Source organism: Ranitomeya imitator, chromosome 4, assembly GCF_032444005.1.
Source record: "Ranitomeya imitator isolate aRanImi1 chromosome 4, aRanImi1.pri, whole genome shotgun sequence".
In the NCBI taxonomy this organism is placed as follows: Eukaryota; Metazoa; Chordata; class Amphibia; order Anura; family Dendrobatidae; genus Ranitomeya; species Ranitomeya imitator.
The window spans coordinates 453,550,920-453,575,997 of record NC_091285.1 but is presented as its reverse complement, the minus strand read 5'-3'; the positions used below and the strand labels follow the sequence as shown (position 1 = coordinate 453,575,997).

General features: G+C 47.7%; 2 non-coding genes across 2 annotated transcripts; both read right to left on the bottom strand.

Annotated features, from left to right (window-relative positions):
* Nucleotides 1-9,506: 9,506 nt before the first annotated feature.
* On the bottom strand, nt 9,507-9,580 carry TRNAV-AAC (transfer RNA valine (anticodon AAC)). The gene has a single exon. It is a non-coding gene; the product is annotated as a tRNA-Val (tRNA).
* A 12,444-nt stretch (nt 9,581-22,024) lies between these two features.
* On the bottom strand, nt 22,025-22,098 carry TRNAI-AAU (transfer RNA isoleucine (anticodon AAU)). Its single transcript has one exon. It is a non-coding gene; the product is annotated as a tRNA-Ile (tRNA).
* Nucleotides 22,099-25,078: the final 2,980 nt, after the last annotated feature.

Below are 25,078 nucleotides of genomic sequence, written 5' to 3'. Positions count from 1 at the left end.
GATTGGCTGTGCCGTCACCTCTGGCATCGCACTCCGAGAAAGTGCACACGCGGTATGTGAATGATCAGATGAACCCCTGTTGGCCAGGCTCCTTTTTCGTTTTGGCACTTTCAGACAAGGGAGGCGAGACTGTGAAGAAAACTGCAATTTTTGGGAGAGAGAGCAGCCGCCCTAATGATGGCAAAGCTGTCTATAGTGTCTGGGAGCTTTTGTCAAACTTTTGCTCGGCAGACCAATAATGGCCTCATTCAGACAGCTGTATTTTCAGGACGGCATACTGACCCTAGCATGACCTAATATCAAGTCTAGTAAGTTAAAGATTGCCACAGCTACATTGATACATCACCAGAACCGCCGTCAGTGCCTGGCTGCGGAAACAGCACTTCCATCAGCATATGACTACATCAGCATATGAGTTCAACACAAGACCCATCATCAGTACATGAATACAGCACCAGAGACACCATCAGCACATAAACACAGCACCAAGCTTAACACAGAGATCCATTGCAATGGCGCAAAGGTCAACAGCAAAATACGCTGCAACTATACTATCTGCTTGCTACAGGCTTCAAATAACACCACCACACCATAGGGACAACTACTTCTGCAAATCAGTTAGGCATGCAATTCTACACAGAAAGCACTATGAACAAAACGCGGAGTAAAAAGAAACAAGCTTCAGCATCGACCTACCTGGGATGAAACGAGTGCACGGGACCTCTAAAAAGCTGTGCTTGGCCCGTACGGGGATCGAACCCGCGCCCTTGGCGTTATTAGCACCACGCTCTAACCAACTGAGCTAACCGGCCATGGGTGGGGCGTTTATCCCCTACGCAAAGAACTGGAAATAGGTATGAGCGCAAATAATTCCGTTTTGGGGGGGGATGGATTTATCACACAATGTAGAGACTTCTGGTGGCAGTAAAGTGACAATCAAACAATAAAATATCAAAAGCCCCTGAATATGAATTTATTGCCAGCAGGATCAGCTTCTCGGAGCAAATTCAAGAATATAAGAGAGGCCTCCCCGTCGGGGAATCGAACCCCGGTCTCCCGCGTGACAGGCGGGGATACTTACCACTATACTAACGAGGATTGGCTGTGCCGTCACCTCTGGCATCGCACTCCGAGAAAGTGCACACGCGGTATGTGAATGATCAGATGAACCCCTGTTGGCCAGGCTCCTTTTTCGTTTTGGCACTTTCAGACAAGGGAGGCGAGACTGTGAAGAAAACTGCAATTTTTGGGAGAGAGAGCAGCCGCCCTAATGATGGCAAAGCTGTCTATAGTGTCTGGGAGCTTTTGTCAAACTTTTGCTCGGCAGACCAATAATGGCCTCATTCAGACAGCTGTATTTTCAGGACGGCATACTGACCCTAGCATGACCTAATATCAAGTCTAGTAAGTTAAAGATTGCCACAGCTACATTGATACATCACCAGAACCGCCGTCAGTGCCTGGCTGCGGAAACAGCACTTCCATCAGCATATGACTACATCAGCATATGAGTTCAACACAAGACCCATCATCAGTACATGAATACAGCACCAGAGACACCATCAGCACATAAACACAGCACCAAGCTTAACACAGAGATCCATTGCAATGGCGCAAAGGTCAACAGCAAAATACGCTGCAACTATACTATCTGCTTGCTACAGGCTTCAAATAACACCACCACACCATAGGGACAACTACTTCTGCAAATCAGTTAGGCATGCAATTCTACACAGAAAGCACTATGAACAAAACGCGGAGTAAAAAGAAACAAGCTTCAGCATCGACCTACCTGGGATGAAACGAGTGCACGGGACCTCTAAAAAGCTGTGCTTGGCCCGTACGGGGATCGAACCCGCGACCTTGGCGTTATTAGCACCACGCTCTAACCAACTGAGCTAACCGGCCATGGGTGGGGCGTTTATCCCCTACGCAAAGAACTGGAAATAGGTATGAGCGCAAATAATTCCGTTTTGGGGGGGGATGGATTTATCACACAATGTAGAGACTTCTGGTGGCAGTAAAGTGACAATCAAACAATAAAATATCAAAAGCCCCTGAATATGAATTTATTGCCAGCAGGATCAGCTTCTCGGAGCAAATTCAAGAATATAAGAGAGGCCTCCCCGTCGGGGAATCGAACCCCGGTCTCCCGCGTGACAGGCGGGGATACTTACCACTATACTAACGAGGATTGGCTGTGCCGTCACCTCTGGCATCGCACTCCGAGAAAGTGCACACGCGGTATGTGAATGATCAGATGAACCCCTGTTGGCCAGGCTCCTTTTTCGTTTTGGCACTTTCAGACAAGGGAGGCGAGACTGTGAAGAAAACTGCAATTTTTGGGAGAGAGAGCAGCCGCCCTAATGATGGCAAAGCTGTCTATAGTGTCTGGGAGCTTTTGTCAAACTTTTGCTCGGCAGACCAATAATGGCCTCATTCAGACAGCTGTATTTTCAGGACGGCATACTGACCCTAGCATGACCTAATATCAAGTCTAGTAAGTTAAAGATTGCCACAGCTACATTGATACATCACCAGAACCGCCGTCAGTGCCTGGCTGCGGAAACAGCACTTCCATCAGCATATGACTACATCAGCATATGAGTTCAACACAAGACCCATCATCAGTACATGAATACAGCACCAGAGACACCATCAGCACATAAACACAGCACCAAGCTTAACACAGAGATCCATTGCAATGGCGCAAAGGTCAACAGCAAAATACGCTGCAACTATACTATCTGCTTGCTACAGGCTTCAAATAACACCACCACACCATAGGGACAACTACTTCTGCAAATCAGTTAGGCATGCAATTCTACACAGAAAGCACTATGAACAAAACGCGGAGTAAAAAGAAACAAGCTTCAGCATCGACCTACCTGGGATGAAACGAGTGCACGGGACCTCTAAAAAGCTGTGCTTGGCCCGTACGGGGATCGAACCCGCGCCCTTGGCGTTATTAGCACCACGCTCTAACCAACTGAGCTAACCGGCCATGGGTGGGGCGTTTATCCCCTACGCAAAGAACTGGAAATAGGTATGAGCGCAAATAATTCCGTTTTGGGGGGGGATGGATTTATCACACAATGTAGAGACTTCTGGTGGCAGTAAAGTGACAATCAAACAATAAAATATCAAAAGCCCCTGAATATGAATTTATTGCCAGCAGGATCAGCTTCTCGGAGCAAATTCAAGAATATAAGAGAGGCCTCCCCGTCGGGGAATCGAACCCCGGTCTCCCGCATGACAGGCGGGGATACTTACCACTATACTAACGAGGATTGGCTGTGCCGTCACCTCTGGCATCGCACTCCGAGAAAGTGCACACGCGGTATGTGAATGATCAGATGAACCCCTGTTGGCCAGGCTCCTTTTTCGTTTTGGCACTTTCAGACAAGGGAGGCGAGACTGTGAAGAAAACTGCAATTTTTGGGAGAGAGAGCAGCCGCCCTAATGATGGCAAAGCTGTCTATAGTGTCTGGGAGCTTTTGTCAAACTTTTGCTCGGCAGACCAATAATGGCCTCATTCAGACAGCTGTATTTTCAGGACGGCATACTGACCCTAGCATGACCTAATATCAAGTCTAGTAAGTTAAAGATTGCCACAGCTACATTGATACATCACCAGAACCGCCGTCAGTGCCTGGCTGCGGAAACAGCACTTCCATCAGCATATGACTACATCAGCATATGAGTTCAACACAAGACCCATCATCAGTACATGAATACAGCACCAGAGACACCATCAGCACATAAACACAGCACCAAGCTTAACACAGAGATCCATTGCAATGGCGCAAAGGTCAACAGCAAAATACGCTGCAACTATACTATCTGCTTGCTACAGGCTTCAAATAACACCACCACACCATAGGGACAACTACTTCTGCAAATCAGTTAGGCATGCAATTCTACACAGAAAGCACTATGAACAAAACGCGGAGTAAAAAGAAACAAGCTTCAGCATCGACCTACCTGGGATGAAACGAGTGCACGGGACCTCTAAAAAGCTGTGCTTGGCCCGTACGGGGATCGAACCCGCGACCTTGGCGTTATTAGCACCACGCTCTAACCAACTGAGCTAACCGGCCATGGGTGGGGCGTTTATCCCCTACGCAAAGAACTGGAAATAGGTATGAGCGCAAATAATTCCGTTTTGGGGGGGGATGGATTTATCACACAATGTAGAGACTTCTGGTGGCAGTAAAGTGACAATCAAACAATAAAATATCAAAAGCCCCTGAATATGAATTTATTGCCAGCAGGATCAGCTTCTCGGAGCAAATTCAAGAATATAAGAGAGGCCTCCCCGTCGGGGAATCGAACCCCGGTCTCCCGCGTGACAGGCGGGGATACTTACCACTATACTAACGAGGATTGGCTGTGCCGTCACCTCTGGCATCGCACTCCGAGAAAGTGCACACGCGGTATGTGAATGATCAGATGAACCCCTGTTGGCCAGGCTCCTTTTTCGTTTTGGCACTTTCAGACAAGGGAGGCGAGACTGTGAAGAAAACTGCAATTTTTGGGAGAGAGAGCAGCCGCCCTAATGATGGCAAAGCTGTCTATAGTGTCTGGGAGCTTTTGTCAAACTTTTGCTCGGCAGACCAATAATGGCCTCATTCAGACAGCTGTATTTTCAGGACGGCATACTGACCCTAGCATGACCTAATATCAAGTCTAGTAAGTTAAAGATTGCCACAGCTACATTGATACATCACCAGAACCGCCGTCAGTGCCTGGCTGCGGAAACAGCACTTCCATCAGCATATGACTACATCAGCATATGAGTTCAACACAAGACCCATCATCAGTACATGAATACAGCACCAGAGACACCATCAGCACATAAACACAGCACCAAGCTTAACACAGAGATCCATTGCAATGGCGCAAAGGTCAACAGCAAAATACGCTGCAACTATACTATCTGCTTGCTACAGGCTTCAAATAACACCACCACACCATAGGGACAACTACTTCTGCAAATCAGTTAGGCATGCAATTCTACACAGAAAGCACTATGAACAAAACGCGGAGTAAAAAGAAACAAGCTTCAGCATCGACCTACCTGGGATGAAACGAGTGCACGGGACCTCTAAAAAGCTGTGCTTGGCCCGTACGGGGATCGAACCCGCGACCTTGGCGTTATTAGCACCACGCTCTAACCAACTGAGCTAACCGGCCATGGGTGGGGCGTTTATCCCCTACGCAAAGAACTGGAAATAGGTATGAGCGCAAATAATTCCGTTTTGGGGGGGGATGGATTTATCACACAATGTAGAGACTTCTGGTGGCAGTAAAGTGACAATCAAACAATAAAATATCAAAAGCCCCTGAATATGAATTTATTGCCAGCAGGATCAGCTTCTCGGAGCAAATTCAAGAATATAAGAGAGGCCTCCCCGTCGGGGAATCGAACCCCGGTCTCCCGCGTGACAGGCGGGGATACTTACCACTATACTAACGAGGATTGGCTGTGCCGTCACCTCTGGCATCGCACTCCGAGAAAGTGCACACGCGGTATGTGAATGATCAGATGAACCCCTGTTGGCCAGGCTCCTTTTTCGTTTTGGCACTTTCAGACAAGGGAGGCGAGACTGTGAAGAAAACTGCAATTTTTGGGAGAGAGAGCAGCCGCCCTAATGATGGCAAAGCTGTCTATAGTGTCTGGGAGCTTTTGTCAAACTTTTGCTCGGCAGACCAATAATGGCCTCATTCAGACAGCTGTATTTTCAGGACGGCATACTGACCCTAGCATGACCTAATATCAAGTCTAGTAAGTTAAAGATTGCCACAGCTACATTGATACATCACCAGAACCGCCGTCAGTGCCTGGCTGCGGAAACAGCACTTCCATCAGCATATGACTACATCAGCATATGAGTTCAACACAAGACCCATCATCAGTACATGAATACAGCACCAGAGACACCATCAGCACATAAACACAGCACCAAGCTTAACACAGAGATCCATTGCAATGGCGCAAAGGTCAACAGCAAAATACGCTGCAACTATACTATCTGCTTGCTACAGGCTTCAAATAACACCACCACACCATAGGGACAACTACTTCTGCAAATCAGTTAGGCATGCAATTCTACACAGAAAGCACTATGAACAAAACGCGGAGTAAAAAGAAACAAGCTTCAGCATCGACCTACCTGGGATGAAACGAGTGCACGGGACCTCTAAAAAGCTGTGCTTGGCCCGTACGGGGATCGAACCCGCGACCTTGGCGTTATTAGCACCACGCTCTAACCAACTGAGCTAACCGGCCATAGGTGGGGCGTTTATCCCCTACGCAAAGAACTGGAAATAGGTATGAGCGCAAATAATTCCGTTTTGAGGGGGGATGGATTTATCACACAATGTAGAGACTTCTGGTGGCAGTAAAGTGACAATCAAACAATAAAATATCAAAAGCCCCTGAATATGAATTTATTGCCAGCAGGATCAGCTTCTCGGAGCAAATTCAAGAATATAAGAGAGGCCTCCCCGTCGGGGAATCGAACCCCGGTCTCCCGCGTGACAGGCGGGGATACTTACCACTATACTAACGAGGATTGGCTGTGCCGTCACCTCTGGCATCGCACTCCGAGAAAGTGCACACGCGGTATGTGAATGATCAGATGAACCCCTGTTGGCCAGGCTCCTTTTTCGTTTTGGCACTTTCAGACAAGGGAGGCGAGACTGTGAAGAAAACTGCAATTTTTGGGAGAGAGAGCAGCCGCCCTAATGATGGCAAAGCTGTCTATAGTGTCTGGGAGCTTTTGTCAAACTTTTGCTCGGCAGACCAATAATGGCCTCATTCAGACAGCTGTATTTTCAGGACGGCATACTGACCCTAGCATGACCTAATATCAAGTCTAGTAAGTTAAAGATTGCCACAGCTACATTGATACATCACCAGAACCGCCGTCAGTGCCTGGCTGCGGAAACAGCACTTCCATCAGCATATGACTACATCAGCATATGAGTTCAACACAAGACCCATCATCAGTACATGAATACAGCACCAGAGACACCATCAGCACATAAACACAGCACCAAGCTTAACACAGAGATCCATTGCAATGGCGCAAAGGTCAACAGCAAAATACGCTGCAACTATACTATCTGCTTGCTACAGGCTTCAAATAACACCACCACACCATAGGGACAACTACTTCTGCAAATCAGTTAGGCATGCAATTCTACACAGAAAGCACTATGAACAAAACGCGGAGTAAAAAGAAACAAGCTTCAGCATCGACCTACCTGGGATGAAACGAGTGCACGGGACCTCTAAAAAGCTGTGCTTGGCCCGTACGGGGATCGAACCCGCGACCTTGGCGTTATTAGCACCACGCTCTAACCAACTGAGCTAACCGGCCATGGGTGGGGCGTTTATCCCCTACGCAAAGAACTGGAAATAGGTATGAGCGCAAATAATTCCGTTTTGGGGGGGGATGGATTTATCACACAATGTAGAGACTTCTGGTGGCAGTAAAGTGACAATCAAACAATAAAATATCAAAAGCCCCTGAATATGAATTTATTGCCAGCAGGATCAGCTTCTCGGAGCAAATTCAAGAATATAAGAGAGGCCTCCCCGTCGGGGAATCGAACCCCGGTCTCCCGCGTGACAGGCGGGGATACTTACCACTATACTAACGAGGATTGGCTGTGCCGTCACCTCTGGCATCGCACTCCGAGAAAGTGCACACGCGGTATGTGAATGATCAGATGAACCCCTGTTGGCCAGGCTCCTTTTTCGTTTTGGCACTTTCAGACAAGGGAGGCGAGACTGTGAAGAAAACTGCAATTTTTGGGAGAGAGAGCAGCCGCCCTAATGATGGCAAAGCTGTCTATAGTGTCTGGGAGCTTTTGTCAAACTTTTGCTCGGCAGACCAATAATGGCCTCATTCAGACAGCTGTATTTTCAGGACGGCATACTGACCCTAGCATGACCTAATATCAAGTCTAGTAAGTTAAAGATTGCCACAGCTACATTGATACATCACCAGAACCGCCGTCAGTGCCTGGCTGCGGAAACAGCACTTCCATCAGCATATGACTACATCAGCATATGAGTTCAACACAAGACCCATCATCAGTACATGAATACAGCACCAGAGACACCATCAGCACATAAACACAGCACCAAGCTTAACACAGAGATCCATTGCAATGGCGCAAAGGTCAACAGCAAAATACGCTGCAACTATACTATCTGCTTGCTACAGGCTTCAAATAACACCACCACACCATAGGGACAACTACTTCTGCAAATCAGTTAGGCATGCAATTCTACACAGAAAGCACTATGAACAAAACGCGGAGTAAAAAGAAACAAGCTTCAGCATCGACCTACCTGGGATGAAACGAGTGCACGGGACCTCTAAAAAGCTGTGCTTGGCCCGTACGGGGATCGAACCCGCGACCTTGGCGTTATTAGCACCACGCTCTAACCAACTGAGCTAACCGGCCATGGGTGGGGCGTTTATCCCCTACGCAAAGAACTGGAAATAGGTATGAGCGCAAATAATTCCGTTTTGGGGGGGGATGGATTTATCACACAATGTAGAGACTTCTGGTGGCAGTAAAGTGACAATCAAACAATAAAATATCAAAAACCCCTGAATATGAATTTATTGCCAGCAGGATCAGCTTCTCGGAGCAAATTCAAGAATATAAGAGAGGCCTCCCCGTCGGGGAATCGAACCCCGGTCTCCCGCGTGACAGGCGGGGATACTTACCACTATACTAACGAGGATTGGCTGTGCCGTCACCTCTGGCATCGCACTCCGAGAAAGTGCACACGCGGTATGTGAATGATCAGATGAACCCCTGTTGGCCAGGCTCCTTTTTCGTTTTGGCACTTTCAGACAAGGGAGGCGAGACTGTGAAGAAAACTGCAATTTTTGGGAGAGAGAGCAGCCGCCCTAATGATGGCAAAGCTGTCTATAGTGTCTGGGAGCTTTTGTCAAACTTTTGCTCGGCAGACCAATAATGGCCTCATTCAGACAGCTGTATTTTCAGGACGGCATACTGACCCTAGCATGACCTAATATCAAGTCTAGTAAGTTAAAGATTGCCACAGCTACATTGATACATCACCAGAACCGCCGTCAGTGCCTGGCTGCGGAAACAGCACTTCCATCAGCATATGACTACATCAGCATATGAGTTCAACACAAGACCCATCATCAGTACATGAATACAGCACCAGAGACACCATCAGCACATAAACACAGCACCAAGCTTAACACAGAGATCCATTGCAATGGCGCAAAGGTCAACAGCAAAATACGCTGCAACTATACTATCTGCTTGCTACAGGCTTCAAATAACACCACCACACCATAGGGACAACTACTTCTGCAAATCAGTTAGGCATGCAATTCTACACAGAAAGCACTATGAACAAAACGTGGAGTAAAAAGAAACAAGCTTCAGCATCGACCTACCTGGGATGAAACGAGTGCACGGGACCTCTCAAAAGCTGTGCTTGGCCCGTACGGGGATCGAACCCGCGACCTTGGCGTTGTTAGCACCACGCTCTAACCAACTGAGCTAACCGGCCATGGGTGGGGCGTTTATCCCCTACGCAAAGAACTGGAAATAGGTATGAGCGCAAATAATTCCGTTTTGGGGGGGGATGGATTTATCACACAATGTAGAGACTTCTGGTGGCAGTAAAGTGACAATCAAACAATAAAATATCAAAAGCCCCTGAATATGAATTTATTGCCAGCAGGATCAGCTTCTCGGAGCAAATTCAAGAATATAAGAGAGGCCTCCCCGTCGGGGAATCGAACCCCGGTCTCCCGCGTGACAGGCGGGGATACTTACCACTATACTAACGAGGATTGGCTGTGCCGTCACCTCTGGCATCGCACTCCGAGAAAGTGCACACGCGGTATGTGAATGATCAGATGAACCCCTGTTGGCCAGGCTCCTTTTTCGTTTTGGCACTTTCAGACAAGGGAGGCGAGACTGTGAAGAAAACTGCAATTTTTGGGAGAGAGAGCAGCCGCCCTAATGATGGCAAAGCTGTCTATAGTGTCTGGGAGCTTTTGTCAAACTTTTGCTCGGCAGACCAATAATGGCCTCATTCAGACAGCTGTATTTTCAGGACGGCATACTGACCCTAGCATGACCTAATATCAAGTCTAGTAAGTTAAAGATTGCCACAGCTACATTGATACATCACCAGAACCGCCGTCAGTGCCTGGCTGCGGAAACAGCACTTCCATCAGCATATGACTACATCAGCATATGAGTTCAACACAAGACCCATCATCAGTACATGAATACAGCACCAGAGACACCATCAGCACATAAACACAGCACCAAGCTTAACACAGAGATCCATTGCAATGGCGCAAAGGTCAACAGCAAAATACGCTGCAACTATACTATCTGCTTGCTACAGGCTTCAAATAACACCACCACACCATAGGGACAACTACTTCTGCAAATCAGTTAGGCATGCAATTCTACACAGAAAGCACTATGAACAAAACGCGGAGTAAAAAGAAACAAGCTTCAGCATCGACCTACCTGGGATGAAACGAGTGCACGGGACCTCTAAAAAGCTGTGCTTGGCCCGTACGGGGATCGAACCCGCGACCTTGGCGTTATTAGCACCACGCTCTAACCAACTGAGCTAACCGGCCATGGGTGGGGTGTTTATCCCCTACGCAAAGAACTGGAAATAGGTATGAGCGCAAATAATTCCGTTTTGGGGGGGATGGATTTATCACACAATGTAGAGACTTCTGGTGGCAGTAAAGTGACAATCAAACAATAAAATATCAAAAGCCCCTGAATATGAATTTATTGCCAGCAGGATCAGCTTCTCGGAGCAAATTCAAGAATATAAGAGAGGCCTCCCCGTCGGGGAATCGAACCCCGGTCTCCCGCGTGACAGGCGGGGATACTTACCACTATACTAACGAGGATTGGCTGTGCCGTCACCTCTGGCATCGCACTCCGAGAAAGTGCACACGCGGTATGTGAATGATCAGATGAACCCCTGTTGGCCAGGCTCCTTTTTCGTTTTGGCACTTTCAGACAAGGGAGGCGAGACTGTGAAGAAAACTGCAATTTTTGGGAGAGAGAGCAGCCGCCCTAATGATGGCAAAGCTGTCTATAGTGTCTGGGAGCTTTTGTCAAACTTTTGCTCGGCAGACCAATAATGGCCTCATTCAGACAGCTGTATTTTCAGGACAGCATACTGACCCTAGCATGACCTAATATCAAGTCTAGTAAGTTAAAGATTGCCACAGCTACATTGATACATCACCAGAACCGCCGTCAGTGCCTGGCTGCGGAAACAGCACTTCCATCAGCATATGACTACATCAGCATATGAGTTCAACACAAGACCCATCATCAGTACATGAATACAGCACCAGAGACACCATCAGCACATAAACACAGCACCAAGCTTAACACAGAGATCCATTGCAATGGCGCAAAGGTCAACAGCAAAATACGCTGCAACTATACTATCTGCTTGCTACAGGCTTCAAATAACACCACCACACCATAGGGACAACTACTTCTGCAAATCAGTTAGGCATGCAATTCTACACAGAAAGCACTATGAACAAAACGCGGAGTAAAAAGAAACAAGCTTCAGCATCGACCTACCTGGGATGAAACGAGTGCACGGGACCTCTAAAAAGCTGTGCTTGGCCCGTACGGGGATCGAACCCGCGACCTTGGCGTTATTAGCACCACGCTCTAACCAACTGAGCTAACCGGCCATGGGTGGGGCGTTTATCCCCTACGCAAAGAACTGGAAATAGGTATGAGCGCAAATAATTCCGTTTTGGGGGGGGATGGATTTATCACACAATGTAGAGACTTCTGGTGGCAGTAAAGTGACAATCAAACAATAAAATATCAAAAGCCCCTGAATATGAATTTATTGCCAGCAGGATCAGCTTCTCGGAGCAAATTCAAGAATATAAGAGAGGCCTCCCCGTCGGGGAATCGAACCCCGGTCTCCCGCGTGACAGGCGGGGATACTTACCACTATACTAACGAGGATTGGCTGTGCCGTCACCTCTGGCATCGCACTCCGAGAAAGTGCACACGCGGTATGTGAATGATCAGATGAACCCCTGTTGGCCAGGCTCCTTTTTCGTTTTGGCACTTTCAGACAAGGGAGGCGAGACTGTGAAGAAAACTGCAATTTTTGGGAGAGAGAGCAGCCGCCCTAATGATGGCAAAGCTGTCTATAGTGTCTGGGAGCTTTTGTCAAACTTTTGCTCGGCAGACCAATAATGGCCTCATTCAGACAGCTGTATTTTCAGGACGGCATACTGACCCTAGCATGACCTAATATCAAGTCTAGTAAGTTAAAGATTGCCACAGCTACATTGATACATCACCAGAACCGCCGTCAGTGCCTGGCTGCGGAAACAGCACTTCCATCAGCATATGACTACATCAGCATATGAGTTCAACACAAGACCCATCATCAGTACATGAATACAGCACCAGAGACACCATCAGCACATAAACACAGCACCAAGCTTAACACAGAGATCCATTGCAATGGCGCAAAGGTCAACAGCAAAATACGCTGCAACTATACTATCTGCTTGCTACAGGCTTCAAATAACACCACCACACCATAGGGACAACTACTTCTGCAAATCAGTTAGGCATGCAATTCTACACAGAAAGCACTATGAACAAAACGCGGAGTAAAAAGAAACAAGCTTCAGCATCGACCTACCTGGGATGAAACGAGTGCACGGGACCTCTAAAAAGCTGTGCTTGGCCCGTACGGGGATCGAACCCGCGACCTTGGCGTTATTAGCACCACGCTCTAACCAACTGAGCTAACCGGCCATGGGTGGGGCGTTTATCCCCTACGCAAAGAACTGGAAATAGGTATGAGCGCAAATAATTCCGTTTTGGGGGGGATGGATTTATCACACAATGTAGAGACTTCTGGTGGCAGTAAAGTGACAATCAAACAATAAAATATCAAAAGCCCCTGAATATGAATTTATTGCCAGCAGGATCAGCTTCTCGGAGCAAATTCAAGAATATAAGAGAGGCCTCCCCGTCGGGGAATCGAACCCCGGTCTCCCGCGTGACAGGCGGGGATACTTACCACTATACTAACGAGGATTGGCTGTGCCGTCACCTCTGGCATCGCACTCCGAGAAAGTGCACACGCGGTATGTGAATGATCAGATGAACCCCTGTTGGCCAGGCTCCTTTTTCGTTTTGGCACTTTCAGACAAGGGAGGCGAGACTGTGAAGAAAACTGCAATTTTTGGGAGAGAGAGCAGCCGCCCTAATGATGGCAAAGCTGTCTATAGTGTCTGGGAGCTTTTGTCAAACTTTTGCTCGGCAGACCAATAATGGCCTCATTCAGACAGCTGTATTTTCAGGACAGCATACTGACCCTAGCATGACCTAATATCAAGTCTAGTAAGTTAAAGATTGCCACAGCTACATTGATACATCACCAGAACCGCCGTCAGTGCCTGGCTGCGGAAACAGCACTTCCATCAGCATATGACTACATCAGCATATGAGTTCAACACAAGACCCATCATCAGTACATGAATACAGCACCAGAGACACCATCAGCACATAAACACAGCACCAAGCTTAACACAGAGATCCATTGCAATGGCGCAAAGGTCAACAGCAAAATACGCTGCAACTATACTATCTGCTTGCTACAGGCTTCAAATAACACCACCACACCATAGGGACAACTACTTCTGCAAATCAGTTAGGCATGCAATTCTACACAGAAAGCACTATGAACAAAACGCGGAGTAAAAAGAAACAAGCTTCAGCATCGACCTACCTGGGATGAAACGAGTGCACGGGACCTCTAAAAAGCTGTGCTTGGCCCGTACGGGGATCGAACCCGCGACCTTGGCGTTATTAGCACCACGCTCTAACCAACTGAGCTAACCGGCCATGGGTGGGGCGTTTATCCCCTACGCAAAGAACTGGAAATAGGTATGAGCGCAAATAATTCCGTTTTGGGGGGGGATGGATTTATCACACAATGTAGAGACTTCTGGTGGCAGTAAAGTGACAATCAAACAATAAAATATCAAAAGCCCCTGAATATGAATTTATTGCCAGCAGGATCAGCTTCTCGGAGCAAATTCAAGAATATAAGAGAGGCCTCCCCGTCGGGGAATCGAACCCCGGTCTCCCGCGTGACAGGCGGGGATACTTACCACTATACTAACGAGGATTGGCTGTGCCGTCACCTCTGGCATCGCACTCCGAGAAAGTGCACACGCGGTATGTGAATGATCAGATGAACCCCTGTTGGCCAGGCTCCTTTTTCGTTTTGGCACTTTCAGACAAGGGAGGCGAGACTGTGAAGAAAACTGCAATTTTTGGGAGAGAGAGCAGCCGCCCTAATGATGGCAAAGCTGTCTATAGTGTCTGGGAGCTTTTGTCAAACTTTTGCTCGGCAGACCAATAATGGCCTCATTCAGACAGCTGTATTTTCAGGACGGCATACTGACCCTAGCATGACCTAATATCAAGTCTAGTAAGTTAAAGATTGCCACAGCTACATTGATACATCACCAGAACCGCCGTCAGTGCCTGGCTGCGGAAACAGCACTTCCATCAGCATATGACTACATCAGCATATGAGTTCAACACAAGACCCATCATCAGTACATGAATACAGCACCAGAGACACCATCAGCACATAAACACAGCACCAAGCTTAACACAGAGATCCATTGCAATGGCGCAAAGGTCAACAGCAAAATACGCTGCAACTATACTATCTGCTTGCTACAGGCTTCAAATAACACCACCACACCATAGGGACAACTACTTCTGCAAATCAGTTAGGCATGCAATTCTACACAGAAAGCACTATGAACAAAACGCGGAGTAAAAAGAAACAAGCTTCAGCATCGACCTACCTGGGATGAAACGAGTGCACGGGACCTCTAAAAAGCTGTGCTTGGCCCGTACGGGGATCGAACCCGCGACCTTGGCGTTATTAGCACCACGCTCTAACCAACTGAGCTAACCGGCCATGGGTGGGGCGTTTATCCCCTACGCAAAGAACTGGAAATAGGTATGAGCGCAAATAATTCCGTTTTGGGGGGGGATGGATTTATCACACAATGTAGAGACTTCTGGTGGCAGTAAAGTGACAATCAAACAATAAAATATCAAAAGCCCCTGAATATGAATTTATTGCCAGCAGGATCAGCTTCTCGGAGCAAATTCAAGAATATAAGAGAGGCCTCCCCGTCGGGGAATCGAACCCCGGTCTCCCGCGTGACAGGCGGGGATACTTACCACTATACTAACGAGGATTGGCTGTGCCGTCACCTCTGGCATCGCACTCCGAGAAAGTGCACACGCGGTATGTGAATGATCAGATGAACCCCTGTTGGCCAGGCTCCTTTTTCGTTTTGGCACTTTCAGACAAGGGAGGCGAGACTGTGAAGAAAACTGCAATTTTTGGGAGAGAGAGCAGCCGCCCTAATGATGGCAAAGCTGTCTATAGTGTCTGGGAGCTTTTGTCAAACTTTTGCTCGGCAGACCAATAATGGCCTCATTCAGACAGCTGTATTTTCAGGACGGCATACTGACCCTAGCATGACCTAATATCAAGTCTAGTAAGTTAAAGATTGCCACAGCTACATTGATACATCACCAGAACCGCCGTCAGTGCCTGGCTGCGGAAACAGCACTTCCATCAGCATATGACTACATCAGCATATGAGTTCAACACAAGACCCATCATCAGTACATGAATACAGCACCAGAGACACCATCAGCACATAAACACAGCACCAAGCTTAACACAGAGATCCATTGCAATGGCGCAAAGGTCAACAGCAAAATACGCTGCAACTATACTATCTGCTTGCTACAGGCTTCAAATAACACCACCACACCATAGGGACAACTACTTCTGCAAATCAGTTAGGCATGCAATTCTACACAGAAAGCACTATGAACAAAACGCGGAGTAAAAAGAAACAAGCTTCAGCATCGACCTACCTGGGATGAAACGAGTGCACGGGACCTCTAAAAAGCTGTGCTTGGCCCGTACGGGGATCGAACCCGCGACCTTGGCGTTATTAGCACCACGCTCTAACCAACTGAGCTAACCGGCCATGGGTGGGGCGTTTATCCCCTACGCAAAGAACTGGAAATAGGTATGAGCGCAAATAATTCCGTTTTGGGGGGGGATGGATTTATCACACAATGTAGAGACTTCTGGTGGCAGTAAAGTGACAATCAAACAATAAAATATCAAAAGCCCCTGAATATGAATTTATTGCCAGCAGGATCAGCTTCTCGGAGCAAATTCAAGAATATAAGAGAGGCCTCCCCGTCGGGGAATCGAACCCCGGTCTCCCGCGTGACAGGCGGGGATACTTACCACTATACTAACGAGGATTGGCTGTGCCGTCACCTCTGGCATCGCACTCCGAGAAAGTGCACACGCGGTATGTGAATGATCAGATGAACCCCTGTTGGCCAGGCTCCTTTTTCGTTTTGGCACTTTCAGACAAGGGAGGCGAGACTGTGAAGAAAACTGCAATTTTTGGGAGAGAGAGCAGCCGCCCTAATGATGGCAAAGCTGTCTATAGTGTCTGGGAGCTTTTGTCAAACTTTTGCTCGGCAGACCAATAATGGCCTCATTCAGACAGCTGTATTTTCAGGACGGCATACTGACCCTAGCATGACCTAATATCAAGTCTAGTAAGTTAAAGATTGCCACAGCTACATTGATACATCACCAGAACCGCCGTCAGTGCCTGGCTGCGGAAACAGCACTTCCATCAGCATATGACTACATCAGCATATGAGTTCAACACAAGACTAGTGTTGAGCATTCCGATACCGCAAGTATCGGGTATCGGCCGATACTTGCGGTATCGGAATTCCGATACCGAGATACGATATTTTTGTGATATCGGGTATCGGTATCGGAAGTGTAAAATAAAGAATTAAAATAAAAAATATTGTTATATTCACCTCTCCGGCGGCCCCTGGACATCAGCGGGAGGATCCGGCGTCCGGCACGGCTTCTTTCTTCAAAATGCGCGCCTTCAGGACCTGTGGAATGACGTCCCGGCTTCTGATTGGTCGCGTGCCGCCCATGTGACCGCCACGCGACCAATCAGAAGCCGCGACGTCATTCCTCAGCTAAAGTCCTAGAATGAGCGCCTTCTAGGACCTGAGGAATGACGTCGCGGCTTCTGATTGGTCGCGTGGCGGTCACATGGGCGGCACGCGACCAATCAGAAGCCGGGACGTCATTCCACAGGTCCTGAAGGCGCGCATTTTGAAGAAAGAAGCCGTGCCGGACGCCGGATCCTCCCGCTGATGTCCAGGGGCCGCCGGAGAGGTGAATATAACAATATTTTTTATTTTAATTCTTTATTTTACACTTTAATATGGATCCCAGGGCCTGAAGGAGAGTTTCCTCTCCTTCAGACCCTGGGATCCATGAGGATACATTCCGATACTTGATGTCCCATTGACTTGTATTGGTATCGGATATCGGTATCGGCGATATCCGATATTTTTCGGGTATCGGCCGATACTATCCGATACCGATACTTTCAAGTATCGGACGGTATCGCTCAACACTACACAAGACCCATCATCAGTACATGAATACAGCACCAGAGACACCATCAGCACATAAACACAGCACCAAGCTTAACACAGAGATCCATTGCAATGGCGCAAAGGTCAACAGCAAAATACGCTGCAACTATACTATCTGCTTGCTACAGGCTTCAAATAACACCACCACACCATAGGGACAACTACTTCTGCAAATCAGTTAGGCATGCAATTCTACACAGAAAGCACTATGAACAAAACGCGGAGTAAAAAGAAACAAGCTTCAGCATCGACCTACCTGGGATGAAACGAGTGCACGGGACCTCTGAAAAGCTGTGCTTGGCCCGTACGGGGATCGAACCCGCGACCTTGGCGTTATTAGCACCACGCTCTAACCAACTGAGCTAACCGGCCATGGGTGGGGCGTTTATCCCCTACGCAAAGAACTGGAAATAGGTATGAGCGCAAATAATTCCGTTTTGGGGGGGGATGGATTTATCACACAATGTAGAGACTTCTGGTGGCAGTAAAGTGACAATCAAACAATAAAATATCAAAAGCCCCTGAATATGAATTTATTGCCAGCAGGATCAGCTTCTCGGAGCAAATTCAAGAATATAAGAGAGGCCTCCCCGTCGGGGAATCGAACCCCGGTCTCCCGCGTGACAGGCGGGGATACTTACCACTATACTAACGAGGATTGGCTGTGCCGTCACCTCTGGCATCGCACTCCGAGAAAGTGCACACGCGGTATGTGAATGATCAGATGAACCCCTGTTGGCCAGGCTTCTTTTTCGTTTTGGCACTTTCAGACAAGGGAGGCGAGACTGTGAAGAAAACTGCAATTTTTGGGAGAGAGAGCAGCCGCCCTAATGATGGGCAAAGCTGTCTATAGTGTCTGGGAGCTTTTGTCAAACTTTTGCTCGGCAGACCAATAATGGCCTCATTCAGACAGCTGTATTTTCAGGACAGCATACTGACCCTAGCATGACCTAATATCAAGTCTAGTAAGTTAAAGATTGCCACAGCTACATTGATACATCACCAGAACCGCCGTCAGTGCCTGGCTGCGGAAACAGCACTTCCATCAGCATATGACTACATCAGCATATGAGTTCAACACAAGACCCATCATCAGTACATGAATACAGCACCAGAGACACCATCAGCACATAAACACAGCACCAAGCTTAACACAGAGATCCATTGCAATGGCGCAAAGGTCAACAGCAAAATACGCTGCAACTATACTATCTGCTTGCTACAGGCTTCAAATAACACCACCACACCATAGGGACAACTACTTCTGCAAATCAGTTAGGCATGCAATTCTACACAGAAAGCACTATGAACAAAACGCGGAGTAAAAAGAAACAAGCTTCAGCATCGACCTACCTGGGATGAAACGAGTGCACGGGACCTCTAAAAAGCTGTGCTTGGCCCGTACGGGGATCGAACCCGCGACCTTGGCGTTATTAGCACCACGCTCTAACCAACTGAGCTAACCGGCCATGGGTGGGGCGTTTATCCCCTACGCAAAGAACTGGAAATAGGTATGAGCGCAAATAATTCCGTTTTGGGGGGGGATGGATTTATCACACAATGTAGAGACTTCTGGTGGCAGTAAAGTGACAATCAAACAATAAAATATCAAAAGCCCCTGAATATGAATTTATTGCCAGCAGGATCAGCTTCTCGGAGCAAATTCAAGAATATAAGAGAGGCCTCCCCGTCGGGGAATCGAACCCCGGTCTCCCGCGTGACAGGCGGGGATACTTACCACTATACTAACGAGGATTGGCTGTGCCGTCACCTCTGGCATCGCACTCCGAGAAAGTGCACACGCGGTATGTGAATGATCAGATGAACCCCTGTTGGCCAGGCTCCTTTTTCGTTTTGGCACTTTCAGACAAGGGAGGCGAGACTGTGAAGAAAACTGCAATTTTTGGGAGAGAGAGCAGCCGCCCTAATGATGGCAAAGCTGTCTATAGTGTCTGGGAGCTTTTGTCAAACTTTTGCTCGGCAGACCAATAATGGCCTCATTCAGACAGCTGTATTTTCAGGACGGCATACTGACCCTAGCATGACCTAATATCAAGTCTAGTAAGTTAAAGATTGCCACAGCTACATTGATACATCACCAGAACCGCCGTCAGTGCCTGGCTGCGGAAACAGCACTTCCATCAGCATATGACTACATCAGCATATGAGTTCAACACAAGACCCATCATCAGTACATGAATACAGCACCAGAGACACCATCAGCACATAAACACAGCACCAAGCTTAACACAGAGATCCATTGCAATGGCGCAAAGGTCAACAGCAAAATACGCTGCAACTATACTATCTGCTTGCTACAGGCTTCAAATAACACCACCACACCATAGGGACAACTACTTCTGCAAATCAGTTAGGCATGCAATTCTACACAGAAAGCACTATGAACAAAACGCGGAGTAAAAAGAAACAAGCTTCAGCATCGACCTACCTGGGATGAAACGAGTGCACGGGACCTCTAAAAAGCTGTGCTTGGCCCGTACGGGGATCGAACCCGCGACCTTGGCGTTATTAGCACCACGCTCTAACCTCTGGCATCGCACTCCGAGAAAGTGCACACGCGGTATGTGAATGATCAGATGAACCCCTGTTGGCCAGGCTCCTTTTTCGTTTTGGCACTTTCAGACAAGGGAGGCGAGACTGTGAAGAAAACTGCAATTTTTGGGAGAGAGAGCAGCCGCCCTAATGATGGCAAAGCTGTCTATAGTGTCTGGGAGCTTTTGTCAAACTTTTGCTCGGCAGACCAATAATGGCCTCATTCAGACAGCTGTATTTTCAGGACAGCATACTGACCCTAGCATGACCTAATATCAAGTCTAGTAAGTTAAAGATTGCCACAGCTACATTGATACATCACCAGAACCGCCGTCAGTGCCTGGCTGCGGAAACAGCACTTCCATCAGCATATGACTACATCAGCATATGAGTTCAACACAAGACCCATCATCAGTACATGAATACAGCACCAGAGACACCATCAGCACATAAACACAGCACCAAGCTTAACACAGAGATCCATTGCAATGGCGCAAAGGTCAACAGCAAAATACGCTGCAACTATACTATCTGCTTGCTACAGGCTTCAAATAACACCACCACACCATAGGGACAACTACTTCTGCAAATCAGTTAGGCATGCAATTCTACACAGAAAGCACTATGAACAAAACGCGGAGTAAAAAGAAACAAGCTTCAGCATCGACCTACCTGGGATGAAACGAGTGCACGGGACCTCTAAAAAGCTGTGCTTGGCCCGTACGGGGATCGAACCCGCGACCTTGGCGTTATTAGCACCACGCTCTAACCAACTGAGCTAACCGGCCATGGGTGGGGCGTTTATCCCCTACGCAAAGAACTGGAAATAGGTATGAGCGCAAATAATTCCGTTTTGGGGGGGGATGGATTTATCACACAATGTAGAGACTTCTGGTGGCAGTAAAGTGACAATCAAACAATAAAATATCAAAAGCCCCTGAATATGAATTTATTGCCAGCAGGATCAGCTTCTCGGAGCAAATTCAAGAATATAAGAGAGGCCTCCCCGTCGGGGAATCGAACCCCGGTCTCCCGCGTGACAGGCGGGGATACTTACCACTATACTAACGAGGATTGGCTGTGCCGTCACCTCTGGCATCGCACTCCGAGAAAGTGCACACGCGGTATGTGAATGATCAGATGAACCCCTGTTGGCCAGGCTCCTTTTTCGTTTTGGCACTTTCAGACAAGGGAGGCGAGACTGTGAAGAAAACTGCAATTTTTGGGAGAGAGAGCAGCCGCCCTAATGATGGCAAAGCTGTCTATAGTGTCTGGGAGCTTTTGTCAAACTTTTGCTCGGCAGACCAATAATGGCCTCATTCAGACAGCTGTATTTTCAGGACAGCATACTGACCCTAGCATGACCTAATATCAAGTCTAGTAAGTTAAAGATTGCCACAGCTACATTGATACATCACCAGAACCGCCGTCAGTGCCTGGCTGCGGAAACAGCACTTCCATCAGCATATGACTACATCAGCATATGAGTTCAACACAAGACCCATCATCAGTACATGAATACAGCACCAGAGACACCATCAGCACATAAACACAGCACCAAGCTTAACACAGAGATCCATTGCAATGGCGCAAAGGTCAACAGCAAAATACGCTGCAACTATACTATCTGCTTGCTACAGGCTTCAAATAACACCACCACACCATAGGGACAACTACTTCTGCAAATCAGTTAGGCATGCAATTCTACACAGAAAGCACTATGAACAAAACGCGGAGTAAAAAGAAACAAGCTTCAGCATCGACCTACCTGGGATGAAACGAGTGCACGGGACCTCTAAAAAGCTGTGCTTGGCCCGTACGGGGATCGAACCCGTGACCTTGGCGTTATTAGCACCACGCTCTAACCAACTGAGCTAACCGGCCATGGGTGGGGCGTTTATCCCCTACGCAAAGAACTGGAAATAGGTATGAGCGCAAATAATTCCGTTTTGGGGGGAGATGGATTTATCACACAATGTAGAGACTTCTGGTGGCAGTAAAGTGACAATCAAACAATAAAATATCAAAAGCCCCTGAATATGAATTTATTGCCAGCAGGATCAGCTTCTCGGAGCAAATTCAAGAATATAAGAGAGGCCTCCCCGTCGGGGAATCGAACCCCGGTCTCCCGCGTGACAGGCGGGGATACTTACCACTATACTAACGAGGATTGGCTGTGCCGTCACCTCTGGCATCGCACTCCGAGAAAGTGCACACGCGGTATGTGAATGATCAGATGAACCCCTGTTGGCCAGGCTCCTTTTTCGTTTTGGCACTTTCAGACAAGGGAGGCGAGACTGTGAAGAAAACTGCAATTTTTGGGAGAGAGAGCAGCCGCCCTAATGATGGCAAAGCTGTCTATAGTGTCTGGGAGCTTTTGTCAAACTTTTGCTCGGCAGACCAATAATGGCCTCATTCAGACAGCTGTATTTTCAGGACGGCATACTGACCCTAGCATGACCTAATATCAAGTCTAGTAAGTTAAAGATTGCCACAGCTACATTGATACATCACCAGAACCGCCGTCAGTGCCTGGCTGCGGAAACAGCACTTCCATCAGCATATGACTACATCAGCATATGAGTTCAACACAAGACCCATCATCAGTACATGAATACAGCACCAGAGACACCATCAGCACATAAACACAGCACCAAGCTTAACACAGAGATCCATTGCAATGGCGCAAAGGTCAACAGCAAAATACGCTGCAACTATACTAACTGCTTGCTACAGGCTTCAAATAACACCACCACACCATAGGGACAACTACTTCTGCAAATCAGTTAGGCATGCAATTCTACACAGAAAGCACTATGAACAAAACGCGGAGTAAAAAGAAACAAGCTTCAGCATCGACCTACCTGGGATGAAACGAGTGCACGGGACCTCTAAAAAGCTGTGCTTGGCCCGTACGGGGATCGAACCCGCGACCTTGGCGTTATTAGCACCACGCTCTAACCAACTGAGCTAACCGGCCATGGGTGGGGCGTTTATCCCCTACGCAAAGAACTGGAAATAGGTATGAGCGCAAATAATTCCGTTTTGGGGGGGGATGGATTTATCACACAATGTAGAGACTTCTGGTGGCAGTAAAGTGACAATCAAACAATAAAATATCAAAAGCCCCTGAATATGAATTTATTGCCAGCAGGATCAGCTTCTCGGAGCAAATTCAAGAATATAAGAGAGGCCTCCCCGTCGGGGAATCGAACCCCGGTCTCCCGCGTGACAGGCGGGGATACTTACCACTATACTAACGAGGATTGGCTGTGCCGTCACCTCTGGCATCGCACTCCGAGAAAGTGCACACGCGGTATGTGAATGATCAGATGAACCCCTGTTGGCCAGGCTCCTTTTTCGTTTTGGCACTTTCAGACAAGGGAGGCGAGACTGTGAAGAAAACTGCAATTTTTGGGAGAGAGAGCAGCCGCCCTAATGATGGCAAAGCTGTCTATAGTGTCTGGGAGCTTTTGTCAAACTTTTGCTCGGCAGACCAATAATGGCCTCATTCAGACAGCTGTATTTTCAGGACAGCATACTGACCCTAGCATGACCTAATATCAAGTCTAGTAAGTTAAAGATTGCCACAGCTACATTGATACATCACCAGAACCGCCGTCAGTGCCTGGCTGCGGAAACAGCACTTCCATCAGCATATGACTACATCAGCATATGAGTTCAACACAAGACCCATCATCAGTACATGAATACAGCACCAGAGACACCATCAGCACATAAACACAGCACCAAGCTTAACACAGAGATCCATTGCAATGGCGCAAAGGTCAACAGAAAAATACGCTGCAACTATACTATCTGCTTGCTACAGGCTTCAAATAACACCACCACACCATAGGGACAACTACTTCTGCAAATCAGTTAGGCATGCAATTCTACACAGAAAGCACTATGAACAAAACGCGGAGTAAAAAGAAACAAGCTTCAGCATCGACCTACCTGGGATGAAACGAGTGCACGGGACCTCTAAAAAGCTGTGCTTGGCCCGTACGGGGATCGAACCCGCGACCTTGGCGTTATTAGCACCACGCTCTAACCAACTGAGCTAACCGGCCATGGGTGGGGCGTTTATCCCCTACGCAAAGAACTGGAAATAGGTATGAGCGCAAATAATTCCGTTTTGGGGGGGGATGGATTTATCACACAATGTAGAGACTTCTGGTGGCAGTAAAGTGACAATCAAACAATAAAATATCAAAAGCCCCTGAATATGAATTTATTGCCAGCAGGATCAGCTTCTCGGAGCAAATTCAAGAATATAAGAGAGGCCTCCCCGTCGGGGAATCGAACCCCGGTCTCCCGCGTGACAGGCGGGGATACTTACCACTATACTAACGAGGATTGGCTGTGCCGTCACCTCTGGCATCGCACTCCGAGAAAGTGCACACGCGGTATGTGAATGATCAGATGAACCCCTGTTGGCCAGGCTCCTTTTTCGTTTTGGCACTTTCAGACAAGGGAGGCGAGACTGTGAAGAAAACTGCAATTTTTGGGAGAGAGAGCAGCCGCCCTAATGATGGCAAAGCTGTCTATAGTGTCTGGGAGCTTTTGTCAAACTTTTGCTCGGCAGACCAATAATGGCCTCATTCAGACAGCTGTATTTTCAGGACAGCATACTGACCCTAGCATGACCTAATATCAAGTCTAGTAAGTTAAAGATTGCCACAGCTACATTGATACATCACCAGAACCGCCGTCAGTGCCTGGCTGCGGAAACAGCACTTCCATCAGCATATGACTACATCAGCATATGAGTTCAACACAAGACCCATCATCAGTACATGAATACAGCACCAGAGACACCATCAGCACATAAACACAGCACCAAGCTTAACACAGAGAT